The sequence below is a fragment of the Perognathus longimembris genome, chromosome 1 (genome assembly GCF_023159225.1).
Source record: "Perognathus longimembris pacificus isolate PPM17 chromosome 1, ASM2315922v1, whole genome shotgun sequence".
Classification (NCBI taxonomy): Eukaryota; Metazoa; Chordata; class Mammalia; order Rodentia; family Heteromyidae; genus Perognathus; species Perognathus longimembris.
This window is the reverse complement of record NC_063161.1, coordinates 106,091,611-106,115,904: the sequence shown is the minus strand read 5'-3', so window position 1 is coordinate 106,115,904 and position 24,294 is coordinate 106,091,611.

Below are 24,294 nucleotides of genomic sequence, written 5' to 3'. Positions count from 1 at the left end.
TGTGGTACTGAGGAGTCGAACCCAGGGTTTTATGCATGTGAGGCATGCACTCTACCACTAAGCCACATTCCCGGCCCTAGACCTGTATTCTTATGATCTGCTTTTTAGTAATATCTCTGAACACTGGCATGCCCCTTTGCTTATTTGTGACCACACAGGTACAGGTAGAAAGTGGAGCTGGAGAGTTTCTGGTCTGCATGGTGGGGGAGATCATCTGACCACCTATATGGATGAAATACCTAGCAGTCACTGTTCTGATCCACTGTTCTTCCTACAGCAAGGTGCTTCGCCTTGAGGTGACTGTCTGGAAAGACATTGGTTTGGGTGCCAGTGATACAAAGTTCTGTTGGACACCTGCCTTTTTCCTGGAAGTCAAAGGAAGTCAAAGATCTTTGGGCAGTTTCTGGAAAAGATTCAAAGATAATTGAAGTTCAAAAGTCCCTAATTCCTTTGAGGTCAGCTAGCACATATGGTTTGGTGATGAAGCTAAACCAGGAGAGCAACTTGGCTGTCTCTATAATCTTCCCAGAACCTTCCCAGATGGTGGGTGCAGTGGGGCCACCCCATGGGCATCTACAGGTTGTAAGCTGTGAGAGGAGAAAACTAGTCAGAGCTTTGACCTCTCCTGTAGATGCTAGGTCTTAGGCATATCTCATTTATTGTACTGTTTTCAAGTAAGGTTACAAAAAGCACGTGAGTTTTATGGCCACTGGGGGCGACGTGGACTTTGGAACTCAAATCCAAGAACTCTGGTTGCATGCATCTCCTGCTGCTCAGCATGGAGGACGCTTACTAGAAACATGCCTGCTCCAGACTTTCCTTGCCAGAATCCACATTTTAACTGATCATCAGCAGCTAGTCGTGCATGAACAATTGGGAAATGCAATGAGAAGATCACAAAGGGGAGAAATGCAAAGGGAAGGAAATGGAAATCACAAGAGCTCAGAGAAAAATATTGCAGTTAAACATCCCAAATCACACAAAGCCTTAGTCCTGTAGATTTCGATAAGTACTTGAACCCCAGAAGTTAATGTTGTTGTCCTCACCCTAGCAACAACCCAGTTTCAGTCTATTTAAAGTGTATTTGTAACCGATACATTGTTTTTTGTTTTTGTTTTGCCACATATTAGCTCAAAGCCTGTCATCTCTGCTGCATTGTGTGTTTGTCATTGTTCTCAGCCACTGTTTCTGCAGTCACTTTGCAATCACTTTGGGTTCCAGGAAAGACAGGACTGATCAATCTTTATGATGATGATCATAAAATCTTTATGACTGATCATCTTTATGATGGAGGACTAAAACTACCACTAAGGAACGGCAAAGCCTTGCAAGATAAATCACGCCCAAACCAGAACAATTACCTATAAAAGAACAAGATGTATTCTGGAGCCAGAGGAATCATCTCCTGGGAAGCAGAATGCTCGCCTCAAACTGATGACAGTGTTAACAATTTCTCCATAATGCAGGAGAACCAGAAATGAGATGATGACCAGACAGGCCACTGTTATCAGAGACTCTTAACCTATGCATAACTTTATCTCTTCCCTCTAATTCTTCCTCTATGTAAACCTCAATCTCATGTTTGTATCTTGAAGATGGCTGAAGATGAACTAAAGTGCCATCTCCCATGCAATTTGCCAGGCAATGGCCTTTCTCTGCTTTATTTCTTTCTTAATAAACTTTCTCTGACTTCTTACACTAGGTTTGTGTATTGCCTGAATTTTCTGGCCAGATGTAAGGATTGAGGTAACATAAGATCTGACTTTTGGGAAACAAAAGACCCTCAAGTGATACATACAGCTGTAACTTTTTACATCCATCACTCCTCAGACATTACTAGGTCTAAGTCAATCCTCAGGTGCCTGGCACTAGTCATACTTATGAGGCCCATTCACTCCAGACTTTCTGATGCAGTCATCTGGGGAGAGGGTGGGGATGGGATTAGTGTATAACACTTGCATGGGCAAGTGGAGATTTGGGGGATGCCTGAAGGATAAAGCACGGTGTGAGTAAGAACTTACACTGGCCTTCCTTTGCTCCTAGTCTCCCACTCCCTTACTAGACTGTCCAGGAACTATGTCTGGAGCAAGTCTCATTGCTCAAAGCCCACTGGTACAGGGAAATCTTTGTTAGAACTGAGTTTTCAAACCCACGAGCTGGCTATATGTTTTATCAACAACCCTTTGTATAAGTATTTATGGTGAAGAACTCTGCTTAGGTCTCTACAGGCATGCACTTGTAAAATCCCTGGGGACAGCAGAGGGTTAAAAAGTGCTGCCCAGTGATTCTTCAGAGTTGGTCATCATCTATCATTTTACAGGAGATTGCCTGATGCTGGCAAGTGTGTGTATTTTGCTAAGGATGAAACTCAGGATCTTGTCCATATTAGGCAAGCACCATTCCTTAATCCTATCTCTAGCCCTTGGGTTTTTGGAGACTTAGTAGCCAAAATTGGTCTTAAACTCACTATATAGTTCGAGCAGGCCCTGAACTCAAACTATATTATTATTATTATTGGCTAAGACCATCTAAGTGTGTGTGTGTGTGTGTGTGTGTGTGTGTGTGTGTATTGAGGCTTGAACTCAGGGCCTAGGAGCTGTCCCTTAGCATTTTGCTCAAGGCCAGCACTCTACCACTTGAGCCACAGCTCCATTTCTGACTTGTTGATGGGCTAATTGGAGATAAGAGTCTCATGGACTTTCCTACCTGGGTTGGCTTTGAATAGCAATCCTCAGATCTCATCTTCTTGAGTAACTGGGATTGTAAGGGTGAGATACAGGCACTCAATTTCCATTTTATTTAAAAATGCTGTTCCACTTCCTTTCAAAACGCTGTAGGGGAGTTGCAGCTGTGACTGTGCAGTCAGCTTCCTGGCTGGTGCCAGCCTCCCAATCTGGACAGGTGAGGCAGAACTGATAAGGGACAGGGCTTAGACCAGATGTGTCTTATAGGGCATATTTAGTCTCATTCTTTATTTAGCCACCAACTCAGGGAGGGGAAGCACTAGCCCTACAGCCACCATCTGTCAGACATCACATTTCACCTAGCCTGTCTTCAGCTTGCAGAGACAGCAGGGCCTCATGTTGAGATGAGTTTTTTTTGTGTGTGTGACTCCATGTGGAGGGGAAACCGCGAAAATGTGAGCTAGGTTCGCCCTGGAGCCTAGAACATTTCAAGGATGGCAGACTTCTGAGGGCTGCCAATGTCAGCCAGTCCCTCTTGGGTAGCCAGTCAGGTAGAATGGTTCTTGAGAAGGAACAATAGGAGTCTCCCGCACACTTTAAGAGGAGAGCATCATAAGGTGAGGCCACAGTGATTGGTAAACACACAGCCTTTCTTCCACCAAGTCCTCCTGGGCAGAGTCCCCCCTCCGCCCATGAGTCATGCCATCATATCTTAGTGCATTGCAGCAGACCAGTGATGTAAATACTTAAGGAAACGTATCTTAATAGTACTAGAATCAACTGAACTCTCAATTTGAGACAAAAACAGGAGGTGTTTTGAGACAGTCTGATTTTAGGTGATTAATTTGTCTTTCTGTTGATATCTCATTGCATGGATTGATATTTGTCCCCTGTGGGTTTGTGTTAGTACGCCAAAGAATGGGCTTACATCCAGTAAAAAGAGGAAGGGTAAGCAAATGAAGCCATAATATATATGAGAAAATGGAACTAGGTAAATTGAGGGGTTGGATGAGGTTAGGAGAAATAGGGAGAATGATGAAAGGTGTGACATTGAGATACATCATACTCACAAACTGACATGTTAATTGAAATGCTTTTTAATAACTACTAAAGGCTAATAAAAATAAAGAAACCCAATAAAATTCAGGTTTGATTGGTTGTTGTATTCTCTAGCAAATAATTTACCAAGGATGCTATACCACTCTCTACTTATGCTGTTTTTCTGCCTCTGTTTTCCCTGACCTCAGAACCCTTATTGGGGCTACTGCAAGGCTTGAGGACAAAGAATCTGCATCCTGGAGTTTCAGACTTCTTGGTAGCAACTGTTAGATAAACATTCATCAATTTTAAGCACAAGAGCCCTTGGTTCTTTGTGACAGAAAACTCACCATCACCATACCGGGAGTAATCCCACACTCTGACCGGTCACTTTGCCCAGATTGAACACTGCTCTGTGTGTCCAGGAGAGTATTTCTCATGAGATAAGCATTTGAATCAAGGAACCCGGTAAAGCCAGCTAGATGAGTTCCCTTCCAGTCCACTGGAGGCCTGAAGAGAATAGAGGGAAAAGGCTAGGTAGGAGAAATCCAGTTCTTTTCTTTCCTGGCCTTGGATTGGCATTCACATTAGCAGCAGCTCCAGTTCTCGTGACTTTGGACTTGAATTAGAGGGTCTCCAACATACAGACAGCAGGGCTGGCGACTTCTGTCTCTTCAACAGAGGTAGTGAGTTCCTCATGTGAACTTCTTTGCTGTCTACATCCTGCTGGCTCTGCATCTCTGGAGACTTGATTGACACACATGTGATGGGAAGTGATGCCTGACTAGGGAGCCTTGCTGGACTTCTTACTTTATCTGGTCCTGCCTGGGTTCTTAGAGTGTCAGAGAGAAGGGAAGGAGGAAAGAGATGCATTGTAGTGGGCAGCCAGGAGTGGCCACAGCATTTGGAAGAGAGTGAGTGGGAAGAGCCAGAAAACCACTGTCTAGGAGGATGGTGGGCACACAATCCTGATGTCATTTTCTGTAGTCATCGCCAGTGGCTTGGGTAATACTCCCCTGTGTGAGGGGATGAGCATTCAGTTCATAAAAAGGACCAATTCTGCTGGGTACCAATGGCTCACACCTCTAATCCTAGTTACTCAGGAGGCTGAGACCCGAAGATCTTGGTTTAAAGCCAACCCAGGCAGGAAAGTCTATGAGACTCTTATCTCCAATTAAGTATCTGAAAGCCAGAAGTGGCATTGTAGCTCAAAGTGGTAGAGTACCAGACTTGAGCAAAAAGCTCAGGAACAGCACCCAGGCCTTGAGTTCAAGTCCCATGACTGCTCCCCACCCCCCAAAAGGATCAATTTCTTAGACTATGGTGTAGCCATGGAACCACTGACTACTGAAGATTTTCTACTCAATGCAGAATGGAAACTTCTAGAATAGTAAACATCTTGGTGAGTAGGTCAACGTGGGTGGGCAGGCACACTTCAGGGGGTGGTCCTGTTCTGTCTGCCACCTCCCAGTTTAGAGAAAAAACGGTGGGGAAACAAAGGGAGGGTTGGCATTATTTTGGTCTTCTGCTGAAAGAACTAGTTCATTCCTTTGAGACAACCTCATGAAAACAAGAAACACAAGACACATGTAGGGCTTTATTTGGAGAGGGCAATTTATAGTTATGGAGCTTTTTGTGACTCTAACAGAATTGCTGAGCAAGCCTTGTGCGACTGCTCAGCGAAGTCAGAAAGGATTGCTGGAGTGGCCTCCGCTCTACCAAGGCATCCCTCGGTCACTTCTGGATATCAGCCAGTGTTGGTCTTTGTCCTTCCTCTCTCCATGTTTTACAGTATATTCAATCAATGCAAGTTCTCTGGAGCCCCTTGTTACAAGGTAATGTCTTTTCACATTCCTTTCCTCAGTTCCTCTGTTAAACTCTACTATGTTTTTATTTCTTTCTTGGTGTTGGTGTTGGGAATCGAACTGAGGCCCTCAAAGACCTCATTGTAAGACCAGATACCATGAAAGTATTACAGGAAGGGATAGGGAAACACTAGGGCTCCTTGGCATAGGTTGAAAGTTCCTAAGTGAAGATCCAGAATCACAACAATTCAAAGAAAGACTGGATAAAAGAGACTGTATCAAGTGGAAGGGTCTCTGCACAGCAAAATACATAGCTAGCAAAATAAATAGAAAGACCACAGAATGGGAGATGTTTACCCGCTATGCATCAGACAAGGGCCTCATATCTAAAATATACTTAGAGCTTACCTCTACCCAAATTACTCCCCCAATCACCCTCCCACCCCCCAAAACAAATCCACAAAGAAACAGCAGCCTAATTAGTAAATGATCTAAAGGCTTAAAGAGAAACTTCTTAGAAGTATGAATGGCCAATAGACACATGAAGAGATGTTCAATAGCTCTGGCCATAAAATAAATGCAAATCAAACAACCTTGAGATTCCACCTCACCCCAGTTAGAGTGGCCATTATAAAGAAAACTAACAAAAACAGCTGGCAGGGATATGGCCAAAAGGGAACTTAATTACACTGTTGGTGGGAGTGTAAACTTGTTCAACCACTCTGGAAAGTTCCTCAAAAGGCTCAACATAGAGCTTCCCTATGACCCAGCAACCCCACTTCTGGGCATTTACCCAAATGACCACAAATCAGGCTACACTAAAGCCACTGGCACCACCATGTTCATTGCATCATTGGTTACCACAGCCAAGATACAAAATTAGCCCAGATGTCCCTTGGTAGACAAATCGATCAAGAAAATGTGATTCTATGCTACTGTCAGAAAGAAAGATATTGCTCCATTCCTAAGGAAATTGAAAGGCTCGGAAAAAATTATATTAAGCTAAGTAAGCCAGACCCAAAGAAACACAGGTTGCATGTTTCCCCTCATTTGTAATAATTAGAACATATCTATAAATCGACATATAAACACAATGGATAGTAAAGGACAAAAACTTACACTTGGACATGGTAAGCTAAACAGGGCTTTAAATGTTCATACAGCGAGATCAATGGATGCTATTCTTAGGAGAGGATCACAAAGGATCAATAGCTATGCACATACGATCATATAAAATGATGCTTATCAAAATGAACTCCAAGAATTAAAACAATAAGCTTTTTATTTTACTTTTTGTTTTTTTTTTCTGTTTTCCTCCTTTTGTTGCTATTTTTTATTTCTGTACCTTTTGTCTTATATGTAAGTTCATCTGATTTGGGGAGAGTAAGGAAAAGCTCAGAAATGATGGGACAAAGGATGAACTAATTCAGCAGTGATAGTCACTAGACACTATATTGAAAATGAACTATACAAGTTGTGGGGGAAGGAGGTCAAAAGGGAAAAAACTGAGAGAAAATGAGGGAAGAGGTGATACTATTCAAAAAGAAATGTACTCATTAACTGACTCATGTAACTGCAACCCCCCTGTATATCACCTTTACAATTTAAAAAATTTTATAAAAAGATTAAAAGTCAAAGGGCTATGGAACACTCAGATTCCAGTGTTGCAGGATAATAGTAGCCTTATTGTCTTGAAGAGTCTTTCTTTTTGTCATTTAGAGTAACACTCAATCACACTCAGGCTCCAATGTAGCCCCTTTGGGGTGGCTTAACTTGCCATACCTAGTCTGGGGACAGGCTCCAGATGGTGGGAGGCTGAAGGCCCTGAACATATGTGGTGGCCACTGTGGGGTAGAGCCCAGCAGCAGTCACTGGAAGGAAAACATAGGTACTCTCCTGAGCCTCTCAAAACTTGGTTAAGGAAAGTGAGAGCAGCAGAACCTGTTCTGATTTTTGCTGTCTACTAAGAATGGATGTCCTTGATGGAATTTTAGGGGAGAAAACCATTAAGATCCAGGGCTTGATTCATTGTGCTCCATATCACTTGAAAATGAGATATTTTGTTCTTTGTTATTATTATCTTTAAGTGGTTGTTCAAAGGGGTTTCAGTTCAATGTATGGATTTATGAGTACAGTATTGATTAATGTCACCTCTTCCATCATTCTTCCCCATCTTTCTTTCCCAACCTAGCAAGGAGATACTTTGAAATGATAGGCAAATTCTGTCAAAACATCTCCTGGAAATTCAGAGCAGTATGGCCTGATGAGATAAAACACCCAAATGCAACTTGTATGTTAAGAAAAGTGACTTCTCACCTGGGGGACCATTAAGGTCCTCAGGGTGTTTGTAATGATAAGATTCATAAGGCAAAACCTACGGAGTAAAATGTGGTAAACCTACTGCTGAGAGTCAGGGTGACGTCCAAGGTGAAGGAAACAGAAGTTCTGTGGTTCATAGTGGTTTCATGATGACGGGTGGCATTTCTCCAGAAAAACTGTGACATGACACTGTGCCAATGAACAGCTTCAGGGACTGGTTAAGCTGTAGGATAGGGTTTAGGTTCCATGATGCTGTCTCTCTTCACAGTCACAGCTCAGAGCATGTGTGTGTGTGTGTGTGTGTGTGTGTGTGTGTGTGATTTTCAGTTTTCTGCTGCTGTGTAATGATTTGCCCAAAATGAAGAATCTTCAAGCCACCATTCATTTTTTTTTGTTTTGCTTTTTTTTTTTTTGGCCAGTCCTGGGGCTTGGACTCAGGGCCTGAGCACTGTCCCTGGCTTCTTTTTGCTCAAGGCTAGCACTCTGCCACTTGAGCCACAGCACCACTTCTGGCCATTTTCTGTATATGTGGTGCTGGGGAATCAAACCCAGGGCCTCATGTATATGAGGCAGGCACTCTTGCCACTAGGCCATATCCCCAGCCCTCAAGCCACCATTTAATTATCCATGCTCTCGCAGGTCTTTTCTGGGGCCAGTGGGTGGGCTCTGCTGGTTTTCTTGGCATCCATCCTGTAAAGCAGTGAAAGGGCTGAGCCACCCATGCTGAGACTGGGAAGAGGAACATCCAGCTGCTCATCTCTTGCCTTGTAGTCCAAGGGTCTATGTGTTCTCTCTAGCAGGGAGATGGACTTTACTTGTATGTTTTGGTGGTACTGGGATTTGAACTCATTATTCTTGCTGGGCAGGCATTTTACCATTGAGGCACACCTCCAGCGTTTTCCACTGGTTATTTTGAGATAGGATCTCACTTGTGCCTGGTCCTGTGTTTGAACCATGATTCTCCTATTTTCTGCCTCCTGCCACAGCTGAGATGACAAGCATGTACTACCACACCCAGCTTCTTTCATTGAAATGGGAGTCTCTTGAACTTTTTTCTCTAGGATGGCCTTGAAGCACAGTCCTCCCAGTCTGTCTCTCAAGTAACTAGAATTCTAAGCGTGAGCAACTGTACTTGCAGGTAGATTAACTTCTAAAATTGTGATTCAGAAAAATTTCTTACAAAGAGTCAAATAGTTTTAATTTTGAAGGCCATGTAGCCTCTGGCTCAGCTTCTCTACGCTGACATTTTAAAGTCAGTCATTAGCACTATGGAGCAGTGTGGGTGGGGTGCTTTGATAACATTGAATTCACAAAAATAGGCAGTGGGCAGATCTGGCTTGTGTGCCATAATTGGTCTACTCTGTCTTCAAGGTAGCTAAGGACTTCAGGAAGCACAGAACAGGCATCCTCAGGGCTGTGTCAGAGTCATGTCCAGACCAAGCACAGAAACACACACTCCATATCCTTAGCTAAAGTGGATGAAGGGTTCACCCCAGACACAATGTTGGGGAAATAGGGGAAGAAAAAAACCCATTTCCTCCACCCTCTTATATCCTGTGTCTGTGACCCTGCAAACCAAATGGACAAAAGAGAAATCAGAGAAAACAAATTCAAACAGTTATTTATTTACTGTACCTGTACAAGAACTTGAATTCAGAGCCTCATGCTCTTACTTAGCTTTTTTTGCTCAAGGCTGGTGCTCTATCACTTTAGCAATTCCTCTACGTCAGGCTTTAAGTTGGTTAACGGGAGATAAAAAGTCTCGCAAGTTTTCTGCCCAGTCTGGCTCTGAACTGTGATACTCAAATCACAAGTATGAGCCACCAGTGCGGGGTCTGCATTCAAATATCACTAGATGTTAATGCTTTAATTTTAGGTGTAATACCACAGAAAAGGAGTGAAACACCTAAGAACCAGTTAGGCCTTTTTAACAGAATGATCCAAGTGTGGGGAAGGGGAGGGGGTTGGAAGAAAGGGGACTGGGCATGGAGGGGAGGCATGGATAAGGGGAACTCTAGGAGGGAGAGTTAACCCAGCAGTGCTGATTTGTGCAGTGATCAGAATACCTTCAGGAAGGGCAGAGAGACTTCTGGCCTCTACTATTTTTCAGTTACTCTCAGCTAACCCAAACCCCTACGTCAAACTGGCCTGTTTTAGAGGTGCATGTTCAACCTCTCCAGGGCTCCTGCAGAAAGCAGAGATGAGATTTAGGCTGTGTTTGGGTGCCTGCTTCCACAGGGGTGCGTACTCCTTAGTGTTTATAAGGAAGTTGTCGGTTTCCACCAAGGAAAGATTTTTGGGGGATGCAGGGGTATGAAATAAGGCTTCGTGATTACACAGATGGTGCTCTACCATGTGAGTCACAGCTGCAGCCTGATTTTTTGCTGATTACTTTGAAGATGGAGTCTTGTGGACTTTTCTGGATAAGATGGTTTTGAAGGGCAACCTTCCAGATCTTAGGTCCTGAGTAGCTAGGTTTATAAGGTGGAGAACACCAGCACTGGCTTCAAGGATCAAAATTTACCTTTGAAATGTCATTTTTTGTGCCAGTCACAATCATTTCTATAGCATTCAAGATCATGCTACTGCCTTTTGAGAAAACCCACCTGGTCTTCTATACCTACAGATGTAGGATAGCCTTAACCCTGTTCTTGCCCTCCCAGTACACACACCCAAGGACTTCCTCTATCACCCACTAGGGCTTCAACACTCCCAGACCAGTCCTGTACCTTCTATTAATTAGAAACTTCCAGAAGTCCAGTCTGTTTCAGACTATACTCCTGCACTGGGCTCTGAAAGACCAGATACAAAATCAGATCAGTCACCTCTGCTGAAGTTCCTGTCACCAAGCTGACACTTAGTTGTATTTGAGCTTGCAGGAACTCAGAACTGGAAAAACAGCAGCCATCTTGCCCGACAAGCCAGTTTCAAGGGTGCGGTGCTGAACCTGAGGTGCCCTGACAGTGACCCATCAGAAATGCCCTGTCATCCTGTCTCCTGATTCTGCCTAAGAAGGAAAGTAACTTTGAAATGAATCCCCCCAGCCCGCTCCTTTTATCTTGGTACTAGGGGCTGAACTGAGAGGTTAGGGGCTATGCAGTCCCATACGTCTGGTGCGTTACCACTTGAGCCACAGCTTTAGTTTTGGTTTTCTGGTGGTTAATTGGAGTCGAGTCTCATAGACTTTCCTTCCCAGAGTGGCTTTGAACCAAGATCCTCTGATCTCAGCTTCCTCAGTAGCTAGGATTACAGTTGTGAGCTATTGGTGCCCTAGCTCCACTTTTTTTTTTTTTTTTTTTTTTTTTTTGCCAGTCCTAGGACTGAAATCAGCGCCTAGGCACTGTCCCTGAGCTTCTTTTGCTCAAGGCTAGCACTCTACCACTTGAATCACAGCACCAGTTCTGGCTTTTTCTGTTTATGTGACACTGAGGAATCAAACCCAGGGCTTCATGCATGCTAGGCAAGCACTCTACCACTAAGCCACAGTCCCAGCTCCATCTTATTTATTTTTTAAATTTCTGCTTTCTTCACTCCTCAACCCACCAGAGAACTCACTCTATTATTTTACAGAATGCAAATGTTGTCTAATTCAATTGAAAATAAAGCCAATTGAGATCTTGTTGTTTTTATTATTACTACTACTTTGGTGGATTTGAATTGAACTCAGGGCCTTATCATTGCTAGGAAAGTACTCTGTCACTTGAACCACATCCCCAGTGCTTTTGCTTTTAATTTGTTTTTCAGACAGAGTCTTGTGCATTTGCCCAGGCTGGTCTCATATCCAAAACCTCCGTTCTTTACCTCCTGGGATTACCAGCCATAGACTACCACACCTGGCCCCAATGAAGATCTTTAGCCTGTGGTAATTCTCTACTTCAGCACATCCTGCTGTCTTATGTTTACTCTGGATCTACAATCATCTCTCCATTTGAAAACAATTATTCAAACCCTAACTTAAGTGCCTCTTCTCCTTTTTCTCTATAGTTGAACCATTGCTTCTTTCACTCAGAAAGAACCACACACTAGGAAGGAAGGAGGGAGAGAAAGGAGAGAGGAAGGAAAGAAGAAAGGAAAGGCATGCTCTGATATTTTATTGTAGCATTTCCTGGGTGTCCCATGAAGGAAATCCTACTATGAACTTGTTAGAAGGCATTCATCTTCACAAAATGCATGAAGAATATAATATTATACACTTCAGTAGTTTCAGTACAACTGAAAATTCTAAGTAATGGTTTCTGATCTTGAATGATTCATCTCTTGCCTAGTGAGCGGTTCTGTAGAAGTTTCTGGAAAAAAAATGTTCCCAGACTACTGGCTTTCATTCCCACCGTGTGTGTGTGTGTGTGTGTGTGTGTGTGTTTTGTGTGTGTTTACAGATAATCAAGTCAGCATCTAAGTTCACCTGATACTCTTCACCTTCCCCCAAACTTCCTTTTGGATGATTTAAAAGCTCTGTGAGCCTTGGGAAGGCAGACGGAAGGGGCAGCTCAATCCTTCTCTCGGCCATGTTTAAGAAGGGGTAAGAAGGCTCCTTTTGCCTGGAACCAGAGCACACACATTTCCTTTTATCTGTTTACCTTCGTTTAGCTTTGTGTGTGACAAAATGACAGGTTTGCCTTCCTTCCTGCACAGAGCTGGCATCTGAGCAGGAGCAGAGGCCTCCAGAAGTCCCAGAGGGGAGGTGCAGTTCTGGAGGACAGGAGAGGCCTCCACCCCAGGCTCTCAAGAGAGTTGGTGTGGGGTGGATGTGTCTTGGTGACAGCCAAGTGCCTTCCTGGTGAAGACTTGAGGAATTTAGGGATGTAGGACATGGGATTCCCTAAGTGGGAAGGAGAACACAGGAGCCCCCTGGATACATGTGGGCCTTCCTATAAGGCATTGCTCTGTCATGGCCGCTCACCTTCTGCATCATTCCCTTCTGTGGTACCATCAGTCGCAGATGGGACCTATCCATTCTTTAGATTCAACTGTCCCAAGGGCAAGACACAGAGGCATCTGGGTGTGTTGGGACATCGGCTTGGCAGGTCCTGAGAGACCGCCCCTTTCTCCGGCCCTGGGGCTGAGTGGCTATTAGTCACTCCTACCCCCTTCCGGGTTGGAACCGGAAGAGGCCCAAACCAGCCCCGCCTCTAGTCTCGGAGCACTGCACGTGTGTGTGTCAAAATGGCGCTGGCCGGAGCCCAGGGAGTGGTCCTGTGGGCTGTGATCTCTGCCTCTGGGGGAAGTTCGGTGATATCACTGTGATGGACAGCCCAGATCAGCCTATCCCTAGTGACTCCAGATCCCTCCCCTTCCTGCCGCCATTACTGTCATATAAACCCCTCCCCTGAGTAAACTGGTGGATTTCCCAGAGGTTTTCCCCGAGACAGCCCCCTTGTCGTGCCTCCTTATTCTTAGCGAGTAAGGTGGTGGGGGGGGGGGGGGCGCGTCTCTCGGCCACACACGCCAAGGCTTGCACGTAGCCCTCACTCCAGCTTTGCCATCTGCAGGACGGGTGGCTTACCCTTGAGGGTGAAAGGGGACTACACAGGAGGTATCAAGGCCCGATATGGGTGCAAGTGGCTGGGGGATGCCTTGTGGACCCTGGAGTCCCTGACACAGTGGTGTTCCCCATGGGGACTGGAACCTATGAGCGCTCTGTGAGAATAAGCAATTGAGTGTAACTGATTCTTTTATGAAATGGCAGGGAGAGCTGGGTACTGGTGGCTCACACTGAAATTGTAGCTACTCAGCTGAAATCTGAGGATAATGCTTTGAAGCCAGCCTGGAAAGAAAAGTCCATTTCTACTTAACCAGCCAAAGGCCAGAAGTAGAACCATGGCTCAAGTGGCAGAGTGCCACCATTGAGCAGAAAGAGATAGGGATAGCACCCAAGGGATAGCCCAGGGTTCAAGACCCAGTAGCAACACACACAAACACACACACACACACACACACACACACACACATCAAGGAGCAAAGTTTATAAAATAGTATAAAAATAAGCTTTTATTTTTGCTTTGAAACTTTACTTTCTCCGTCATTATACATATTGTACTGTATCAAACTACTGCATCAGAAGCACCCACCATGCTGATGAGTGCCTAGAGCTGCTATTAACCACTTTTGCTGATCTTGTTCTTGCTTGGGGTTCCCCTTTTAGCTTCCAAAGTAAGCAAGTTCCACTTTCATACTCACTTGGAAATGTGGGGTCTCAAGGGTCAGAGTTCCTCCCTGAGCCTCTTCCCCTCTCAGCTTCTATCTCTGTGTGACGACCTTGATGATCTGAGCTGATGAGTCAGTCCACCCTCCTATGGCCTCCTCCCAATGTCATCGGTGTCAGTTCCACGTGACCCATGGCCTGAGGCTCCCTTGAACACCTTAGGGGCCTGAGCCTCAGCTCTGTCTCCTTGATGTTTGCAGCTCAGCAATGGAGTCCACTATCCATCAAGCTGTCTATCTAGACCCCAATCAAGCTCCTTTCATTCTAAAAAGAATCGTTTCACCAGGGGAGGGCCAAGAAGCATTTTCATTTCCTAGCTCTGGTAGAGAGTGTAAGAATGACCAACAGAGCCAGGCACATGTGGCTCATGAGACTAAAATGTGAGGACTGAGGTTTGAAGCCAGCCTGCACTGGAAAGTCCGTGAAACTCTTATCTCCAATAAACTACCAAAAAATAAAAAATAAAAGCTTGAAGTGGAGCTGTGGCTCAAGTGGCAGAGTGCTAGCCTTGAGCAAAAGAAACTCAGGGACAGTACCCAGGCCTTGAGTTCAAACCCCAGGACCAGCACTAAAACAAGAACTTTGTGTCTCTGCCAGCAGGGTCCTCCTGCCTTTGCCTTGAAGACTGCCTTGAAGGTGGTGCTGTTATTTTGGGAGCTGGTGGTAACATTGGGACCTGGCGTCTAGCTGAAGGAAGTACGTCACTGGAGCTCTGTCCTGGGTGCTGTATCATCTCCTACACCCCGCTATTTTCAGTCTATTGTCAGGTGAACAGTGTCCTCAACCATGTATACTGTCCAAACACATAAAAGCAAACAACTATGGAATACATCCTCGCAACTAGGTGCCAGTGGCTCATGCCTATAATCCTACTCTGGAGGCTGAGATAGGAGGAATGTGTTTTGGAGTTAGCCCAGTCAGAAAAATCCATTAACTCCAATTGACTAAACAACAAACAAAAACAAGAAACCTAAGATTTGGAGCTGTGGCTCAAATGGTAAAGTAGCAGCCTTAAGTGAAAAAGGCCAAGTGCGAGCGTGAGGCCCTAAATTCAAGTTCTGATACTGACAAAATTTTTAATAAAATAAAAGTGTCAATAGATAATAACAGAGTTATTATTTATGGTAGCCACAAAATGGGCTTAGTATGAATATTTACCAATAGATTTATAGTTGGCTCAGTTATAGTATGTATTGCAGAACACTGAAATAGGAAGTTAGGTAGAATCATAAATCTCTATATCTAAGAAATATCCACAATGAATTGTTAGGTAAAAAAAACAAGTGTCAGAACAATATTTGTGTTATGATGTTATTTCTTGGTATAGGTAGGAGAGAAAAACCACACAAATCTGTGGCCTATGCTTGGATGAGTATTGAGAAGTTCTTTGTGGGCTGCCTGATAAGGTCTGTGGTTGTCACTGGGTAGGAATGGATTCTGGGAGCATGAGTCATGCTGGTGTCTTTATACCATATGTGTTATTCTCTGATTTGTTACAGTGATCAGGTATTGCTCTTATCATGTAATGAAGTCTAGTAGCAGGATCTCTACAATCTACCTAACAACAGCAACAAAAAAGCTCCAATCCTTCCTGAAGTAGAAATGAGGTGCTTCAAGCTTCCCACCTCTGGCTGGCATTGATGGGGTCCCAGTAGAAGAGTCAGGGGAATCAGAGACAGTGAAGAATCAGTTGGCCCAATGGCATGCGAGTGCTTGACGAGGCAAGCAATGTGGCCACGGTATCTTCATCTGACAAAATTCAGAAATAATATCGATCCAATGCTAGAAATGATAGATCTGGTTTAGATTTCCCTAATATTCCATGGCTGGGATTTGGGGGTGGGTGTTAGGAGTGCTCTCCAAAAGTTCATGGGTTAGAAGCTTGGCTTCCAGAGGGATTGTATAAGACCTTTAAAAGGTAGAGCCCAGTGGGAAGTTGCTATGTCATTGGGGTCCTACCTGCACTGGAAGAGATTAATGAAGCTCCTATGCTTCCTGCTTCAGGAGATAATGGTAAAGAAAAAAAAAGAAAAAAGAAAAAAATACTGACAAAGGCCATGGATATGGCTTAATGATACAGCACTTGCCGAGCATATGCAGGGACCTGAGTTCCATCTCAGTACCAAACAACAACAACCAACAAAGACCATAGCTGGGTGTGGTAATATCTACTTATAATCCCAGCACTCAGGACACTGGAATCTTTCTGATTTCTTCTTCTTGAACACACTCTTGTCACAAAGCCATTCATCACGATGTCATATACCTAGAGAGGTTCTTACAGCCTGAAATGTGAGTTAAATGAACTGTTTTTTCTTTATAAAGAATCTAACATCAGGTAGTTTTTTTTTTTTTTTTTGGCCAGTCCTGGGCCTTGGACTCAGGGCCTGAGCACTGTCCCTGGCTTCTTCCTGCTCAAGGCTAGCACTCTGCCACTTGAGCCACAGCGCCGCTTCTGGCCGTTTTCTGTATATGTGGTGCTGGGGAATCGAACCTAGGGCCTCGTGTATCCGAGGCAGGCACTCTTGCCACTAGGCTATATCCCCAGCCCAGAACATCAGGTATTTTGATCTATCTCTGTCTCCTATCATGTGGCCCAAGCTGGTAGGTTGGTGGCATCTAACCTCCCATGAGTCTCCCTGTAGCTGGGAGGCTGCCTATATTTCCTAGGTGTCTGAGCACCTGGGTTCAGGTATTTCTGGCAGTACTAAAGAGGAGGGGGGGTGGGGATGGAAGTTTGTGGCTTTTGCTACATTGTAGGGGAGCTGGCTTTGTAGGGGAAAAGGAGCAGCTTTCTAGCAGGCTTCTTCATGCAGCTTGCCCACAACGCTTTCAAGCCCTGTCCTGCATCTTGCCTACCCAAGGGGCTCCCGTGAACTCTGTTCTTTGCAAGTGAGCTGTGATGCCTCTGAAGCTACCTTTTGGCACTACAGTGCAGATCTTCACACAGGTGGACAGAGTCCTGGGGACACTCCTGCCTGTATGTTGTACATGGTGACTGAGATACACTTACAAAAGCACCTCCAGCTATGTGCTGGTTACTCACGCCTATAATACTAGATACTCAGAAGGCTGAGCTCTGAAGATCACAGTCCAAAACCAGCCTAGGCAGACAGTCTGTGAGATTCTTATCTTCAATTATCTAGCAAAAAGCCAGACATAGAGCTGTGGTGGACTTGTAGAGTGGCAGCCTGGAGTGAAAAAGCCAAGTGAGAGTACATGAGGCCTTGAGTTTAAGCCCCAGTAACACACACACACACACACACACACACACACACACACACACACACACATCCCAAAAATGCATTTACAAATTTACTTCTAAATTACTTTCTGTGCTGGGGAAGCCCCAGCCACTGCATTGATAACAAATGTGATGAAATACACTTCTTTCTGATTTTCTCAAGACAGTGTCTCCAGTTACACAGAAAATTGCATATCAGGTCACCGATGAACTGCACAGCAGTTTAGGGAAAAGCAGAGAGAAAGGAACAGTCTATAACTCATGCCAACTTGGAAAACTTATGAAGTAGATGGAAGAGAAAATTGATTATGGCTTTTAAAGGACATCTAATTTTATGGGCGATGTTTAAAGGACAATTTCCTCTGTAGATTATAAAGCAATTTAGGAAACTCATCCATAAATATTTTAGGAATAAATGTTTTCTTAAAAAAAAGTCAGTGCCTCCCTTCCCTGGCTGGCTTTCATTCACTTAACTGTGTTGTCTTGGTACTGTATTTAAATGTGATCCACATTAGTCAGACTCCAGAGTTTGAAGGCTGTGTTGGTGTCTCTTGAGAGACAAGCACAGTCTAAGCAGTGCCCCTAATGCAAAATGTATGCTAATGCAGGCCTGTAAAGACAACAGGACATTCTTTTGGACACTGAGTTAGTAAGCATCAGCCTAGATGTATTTCTCAGTGGTTTTGCAAGACTCACAATCTATACAATGCAGCATATACAATCATACACACACTTCTGAAACAGCAGTCCATGTGCCCACATAGACACACACATTTGCATACATACACACACACAGAAATACTACTGGATTTCCAATGGATTCCCTTCCAAAGAACCCCTATGTATATTGAAAAGACCTCAGCCCAAATCCCATATGGAACATCCTAGAGGGCTTCATCTGCTCTAAATGAATTCAGAGCACTAACATGACCCTACAGTTTAGCAAAATTGTCTAACACAAAGGCTACCTTATAGAGAAGTGTTGAATGTCTCATGATTTACTAAATCCAGTACCAGAAATTTCACACCAACTCCTCTGGGAGTCTCAAAATTGTTCCATGGAGCCACTGTAAGTCAGAGCCCTTCGGTGGTAAACCATCAGAAACACACATGTACACAATGCTCTTGAAGCACACACACCCATTGGGCAATTCATCTTGGGTTTTCTGTAGCCACAGGCAATTGCATTACACTCTAGCTTTTTGGAGACTTCCCTAATGTAGGCATCACTTTGAAATGAGAGGCTGGGCACAAAGATGAATCCTTGCATATCACAGGGAGAACAGAACAAGGATAGTATCACAGGTGTTGGCCATGGTTCAGCACCGTACAAAGCATTCTACCATCAAAATAGCCAAGGGAAACATACATTGGTGGTTCACTATCATGGTCAAGGCCATGGGGTCTGAGACATCTCATGGGCTTGCCCTGATAATGCAGGGACAATGGGCATTGAGCGTGCAACATGCTTAACTAGACTCTTTTGTAGTCCTGACCTCTTAGGGTTTAGGTCTATCATACTGGAGCCGCCTCCTCAGCATAGCCCAATCTGGGAGGCCTGAGCCATGAGCACAGGCTTTTACTTCTGGTGTTGGCTGGGAACCAGACTTGCATTTGAGGAAAAGATTACCTGGGAATTAGCATAGCCTGGCCCGTGGATGCTGTGCAAATCTACACTGAAAGTCACTGGGGTGGCAAGGCTGCTCTGCGTCTTGAGCTTTCACCTCTGTTTAGACGGAATCTGCTTAGAAAATAATGCATATTTTAAGCAGTAACTGAGAAAATAAGTTGGCGGGGGCTGGTGGCTCACCTCTGTGATCCTAGCTACTCAAGAGGCTGAGATCATAGGAGCACAATTTGAAGCCAGGCTGGGCAGACAGACCAAAGAGATTCTTACCTCCATTTCCTGCAAAAAGCTAGAAGTGGGGGTGTAGCTCAAGTTGTAACGGGCCAACCTTGAGTGAAAAAACCAAGCAAGAGTGAGAGAACCTGAATTTGAGCACCACCCCACAATAGAAGAAAAGGGCAAAGAAAGACAGCCCCCTTCAAAACAAAAAGAAAAGCTAAAGCTTTGTGTTATAGATTTAGAAGTGAAAGTCTTGGTGAGAACCACATCAAGAAGAACGTGAACACAAGAGTCCTCCCAAAAAATTCTGTAGTCTAATTATTCCTGGTGTTAAAGACCAAGAGAGACAATGTATGATTAAACAGACCCCAAGACAGGAAAATAATAAAGTACAAGTATTAGTGAAAGAAAAAAAAAAACCCAGAAACAACAAAAGAGAACGTTTCAAAAAAACGAAACAGAACTCAGTAACAATACACAAATACAAGCTCTAAAACTGAAAACTATTTATAACTGCATATTAAAAAGATCACTGCTGGATGCTGGTGGCTCACTCCTGCAATCCTAGCTGCTCAGGAGGCTGAGATCTGAGGATCATGGTTTGAAGCCAGCCCAGGCAGGAAAGTCCATGACATAAACTAGCCACAAGATGAGCTGTGGCTCAAGTTATAGAGTGTTAGCTTTGAGCAAAAGAAACTCAGGGACAGTACCCAGGCCCTGAGTTCAACCCCCAGGATAGGCACACACAAAAAAAACATTACATTTGAATATCAATATGCCAGTGTTCTTGAGATTTTACTTGAAAACAACACTTGAACCAAGGAAAATGTAAATTAGAATAGAATCTCTCATCTAGTACAATCCAGACTGTGTTAGTCAAGTAAGAAAAAGTGTGTTAAGACAGAAACCACAATAAAAAGTCTATCCGATCTAAACATTTTGCCATTTTTAAATTTGCTAACATAAAAATACATGTGAGTGGCTACTCACCAATCTCTCTTGCTCTCACTCTCGCTCTCTCAGGGACATGTACTTGCTCAGCTGGCACCCTACCACATGAGCCATGCCTCCAACCTACCTTATGGCTTGTTATGTTGGAAGTGGGGTCTCGATGACTTTTCTGCTTGGGCTGGCCTCCAACCTTGATCCTCCAGGTCTCAACCTCCTGAATATCTAGGATTACAAGTATGACCCATCAGCATTCAGCTTACTCAATGATCTTTTAATGTATGGCCTAAACTTTGTCTTTGGAATGACTTGCTGACTGGATTCCTGCATCATCGTTCTTATATATACACACTGTAATTCAGTGTCAACAATTTCCAGTTCAGGTTTTTATGGAAGGAGACTGCTATAATACTTAATGTAATCTGATGGCTGAACATTTCCAAATATGACCTGCTCACATTGGAATGTGTCTGTAAATCTCTTGGGGAATCTGCTTGAATGTAGGCTCTGACCAAAAAGTGTGGAGAAGTTCTGAGATTTGGTAATTCTAACAGGCTTCCCAGGACTGCAGGGAGTAAGGGTCTATAGAGCACACTTTGAGTAACAAAGTTACAATTCCTGTCATTTACAACCTGTTACCAGTTGTGTTAGTACACTTAAATCTAGGCCATGCATTGTAGCAACTCAACTCTCTATAGTCCTCCTAAAGTATTCAACTTAATCTTCATTAAGCAAAGGAAAAATCTCTTTTGCATTTACTCCATTGGTTTAGATAAAATAAAATAATTATTACAGGACACTTGTCATAAATAGATTTGAGATCAACCACAACTGAAGGCTGGTAAGCACTTACTTTAAATCATGTGTGTTGGTTAGCTTTCTGTCTCTGTAGCAAGATACATGAGATAAGTCAACTTAAAGGAGGAAGTTTCAGTCCATGGTTGATTGACTGTTGTCTTTGCTCTTACAGTGAAGCAGCACATCGTGGTGGGGGTAAAATAAAGCTCTTATGGCAATCAGGAAGCAGAAACAGAATGCGAGAGAAGGGGGGGGGCAGGAAGAGCCCACCCCCTAATGACATAACTTCCTTCTACTAGGCTCCACCTCCTAAGGGTCCTGCCACCTCCCAGTAGTATCACAGGCAGGTGATCAAGCCTTTAACACACGGGCCTTTAATGGAGCAGGGGTATTTAAAATCTAGACTATGCCACATGGAAGCAAGGGGAGAATTATGGGAGAAAGTAGGCTACTAGCTTCCTAAATATCCATTTATTAGGAGAATCTACTCTTTGAAAGCTTTTCACATGGGTTTTACCAAATTTTCAAGGGGAATAATCCTTAACTTAATCATGTTTTTCCAGTAAATGGAAAATGAGACATGCATTCCAACTCATTGAAGCTAGTGTGTAGTCTTAACCTCAAACTAGATAACAGTACCCCCACCTCTGCCAAGGAAAAAACCCTGTGTTCAAATTCCATATGTATTCTATAAATACTTAATTATTAAAAGAATGTATTCCCTCAAACTAATAGGAGCAATCTATCCCAAATCTACAACTGAACCTTAAGGAACATAAAGAACTTTGAATAACTGGGAAGACACACTGTTCTCCTGAAAAGAGCTCTTAACACTATGAACATTTCAATTCTTCCCAATAGTGCACATTCATTTCAATCACAGCCAAACTCTAAGTGAGATAATTTTATGTATTGGGGCTTTTTTTTTTTTTTTTTTTGGTGGTATTGAGGTTTGAAATCAGGACCTTGAGTTTGCTCTACTTGCATACTTGGCTGATACTCTATTTCTTGAGCCACTCCTCCAGCCCAGCCTTTAGTTGTTGTTGCTGTTGTTGTTGTTTTCTTTTCTTTGTTAGATGGAGTCTCTGTCTGGACTGGCTTAGGATATCAGTCTCTTGAGTAGCTAGGGTTACAGGCCTGAGTCACTGGCACAGAGCCACTCACAGCCTCACTGGCACAGGACCTCCTTCCTCCTCCTCCTCCTTCTTCAGCTGGGATTGGCAAACTCATACTCAAGTTTACATTGCAAGAAAAGTACACAAAAATACTACTCTGGAACATTTAGAGAAGGTAGGTAACAGAGAGGGAGAGACATTTGACAATCAAAGATGTAGAATTCAGGATATGTGGAGTTCTTACAAGATCACAAAAACAGTAGTATAGTGTAGCTGATGCAAGAGAAAATGGGCAAAATAAATAGGCAATATATAGAAAATAAAATACAGGTGGACAGTAAACATGTAGAAAATAATGCAGCCTTAGAGAATTACAAATTGTTTTTGTAGGACATTGGATTGGAAGTGAAGGGAGTATTTGAAAAAAAAAAGAAAAAAGCAACAACTCTATTCCATTCCCAGTTGAGGGAAAAGAGAGATACAGAAATGTAAGAATAGTGAGGTGGGTGAGTGAAGAAAAGAAGAACTTGCAGTGGTCATGTCTGCAGTCAGGCCCCAAAGCCCAGATGCATGCCTAAGGCATGGAACCTGCTCCAGCATGCAGAAGGGTGGGCCTAGGCCCAGAGCACTGATGTGTTACTTCAATCTTGGGCATGGGGATCGAAGAACAGATTGGTAACTGTTTCCCTGGCTCAAAAACTCTGTGCTGTTGATTTTTCCTAAGAAAAATGACCTCCTTTTTTTGTTTGTTTTTTGCTTTTTGTTTTTGTTTTTCAGAGAGCTGCTCAGCATACTATAGTTGCTTCCTTCTGAAACTTAGCCCAGAACTATTCAACTGTTCAATTTAGCATTCTGGCTCCACAGAAAAATAACAATGCTATATTAAGTTACCACTGCCAAGTAGGTGGCCGAATCGTATATGTGACATTTTTTATTTTTCAACAAACTAAGTATGCCCAGGGCACATTTCCCTGATGCTTCTTCCAACAGTCAAAGCACAAAATTATCATCCATGCAATTTACATTCCACAGTCACAGTTTGCATTCCAAGAGAGGAAGAGGCTGCCAGACCATGTCCCTGGCCCCCTTACCCTTTGCCTCCTGCCCCTTACTCCCTGTCCCCCATGAGAGGGGTACCCTGAGACCTAGGTCATTAATCACCTATGCTAAGGGGGAGCTGCTTGACTCCCCACCCCTTGGGGCTTAGCAAGGATCAATAAAAGAAGCTGAAAACACACAAACAAAAAGACCTCTTCCAACATTAATCCTACCTAACAACTTGTTTTTGTTCCCTTGACTTTCCCCACTTCTAATTTTAGAATGGAATGAAGTTATTTTTTGAAGGCAAGTTTATGAATCTCTTGCCACTTTGAAACTTTTAAATACTTTGCACTTTCTTGCCAAAAGAAAAAAAGGAACTCCAGTAGAGTCTCACTCTACTCATGCGCCAAGTAGGCACAGTCAATGGCTAGTTGTTTGTTGTTGCTGTTTGTATAGGATTTGACTTCTATTTGAAAATCAACCGTTTCATCTTTTAAATGCATGGTGTGTGTGTGTGTGTGTGTAACTTGAATTCAAGGCTTTGTACTCTTGCTTGGCCTTTTTGCTTAAAGCTGATGTACTACCACTTGAGCCACAGCTCTACTCCTGGCTTTTTGTTGGTTAATTGGAAATAAGAGTCTCATGGACTTGTCTCCCTAGACTGCCCTCAAACCGTGATTCTCAGATCTCACCCTCCTAAGTAGCCAAGATTGTAGGCATAAGCTAACAGTACCCACGTACCCACCTTTCTGCTGGAGCTGAGACATTGCCTATGGACGTTCTTGCAGCAAAGAAAACATACTGATAAGGGGTGCAGCCACCTTCTTGGGGAGAGGTTACTACTACATCCTGCTTCTTTCAGATCTAGCAAACCTGTAGTCTCATTACCATATCAACTCTGCCTTTAGTATTTGTCATTATCCCAAGAAAACACAAAGTGGCATTGTCTTTGTTTTTCAATTTAGTTTTAGTTTGACTTCCTCTGGGAAGAGGGACAGTGAGCAGTCAAACTCAGAAGTACTAGGCAGCCCCCCTCCCCCCACTCCTTGAGATCTAGAGATTGAAATGTTCTTTCAACAAGCTCTGAGGTTAAAAAGAATGCAACCCTCCCCATCCCACCCCCCTGCCATACTGCATTGCCTCCTGGGACGGGGGGGGGGGGGGAGGTGTTAGAGAAACTATTCAAAATATCTTTCCATGGGTGAGGAATCTTTAGAGGTAAGAGTACAGTATGCTGAACTGCTGTGGCCCATG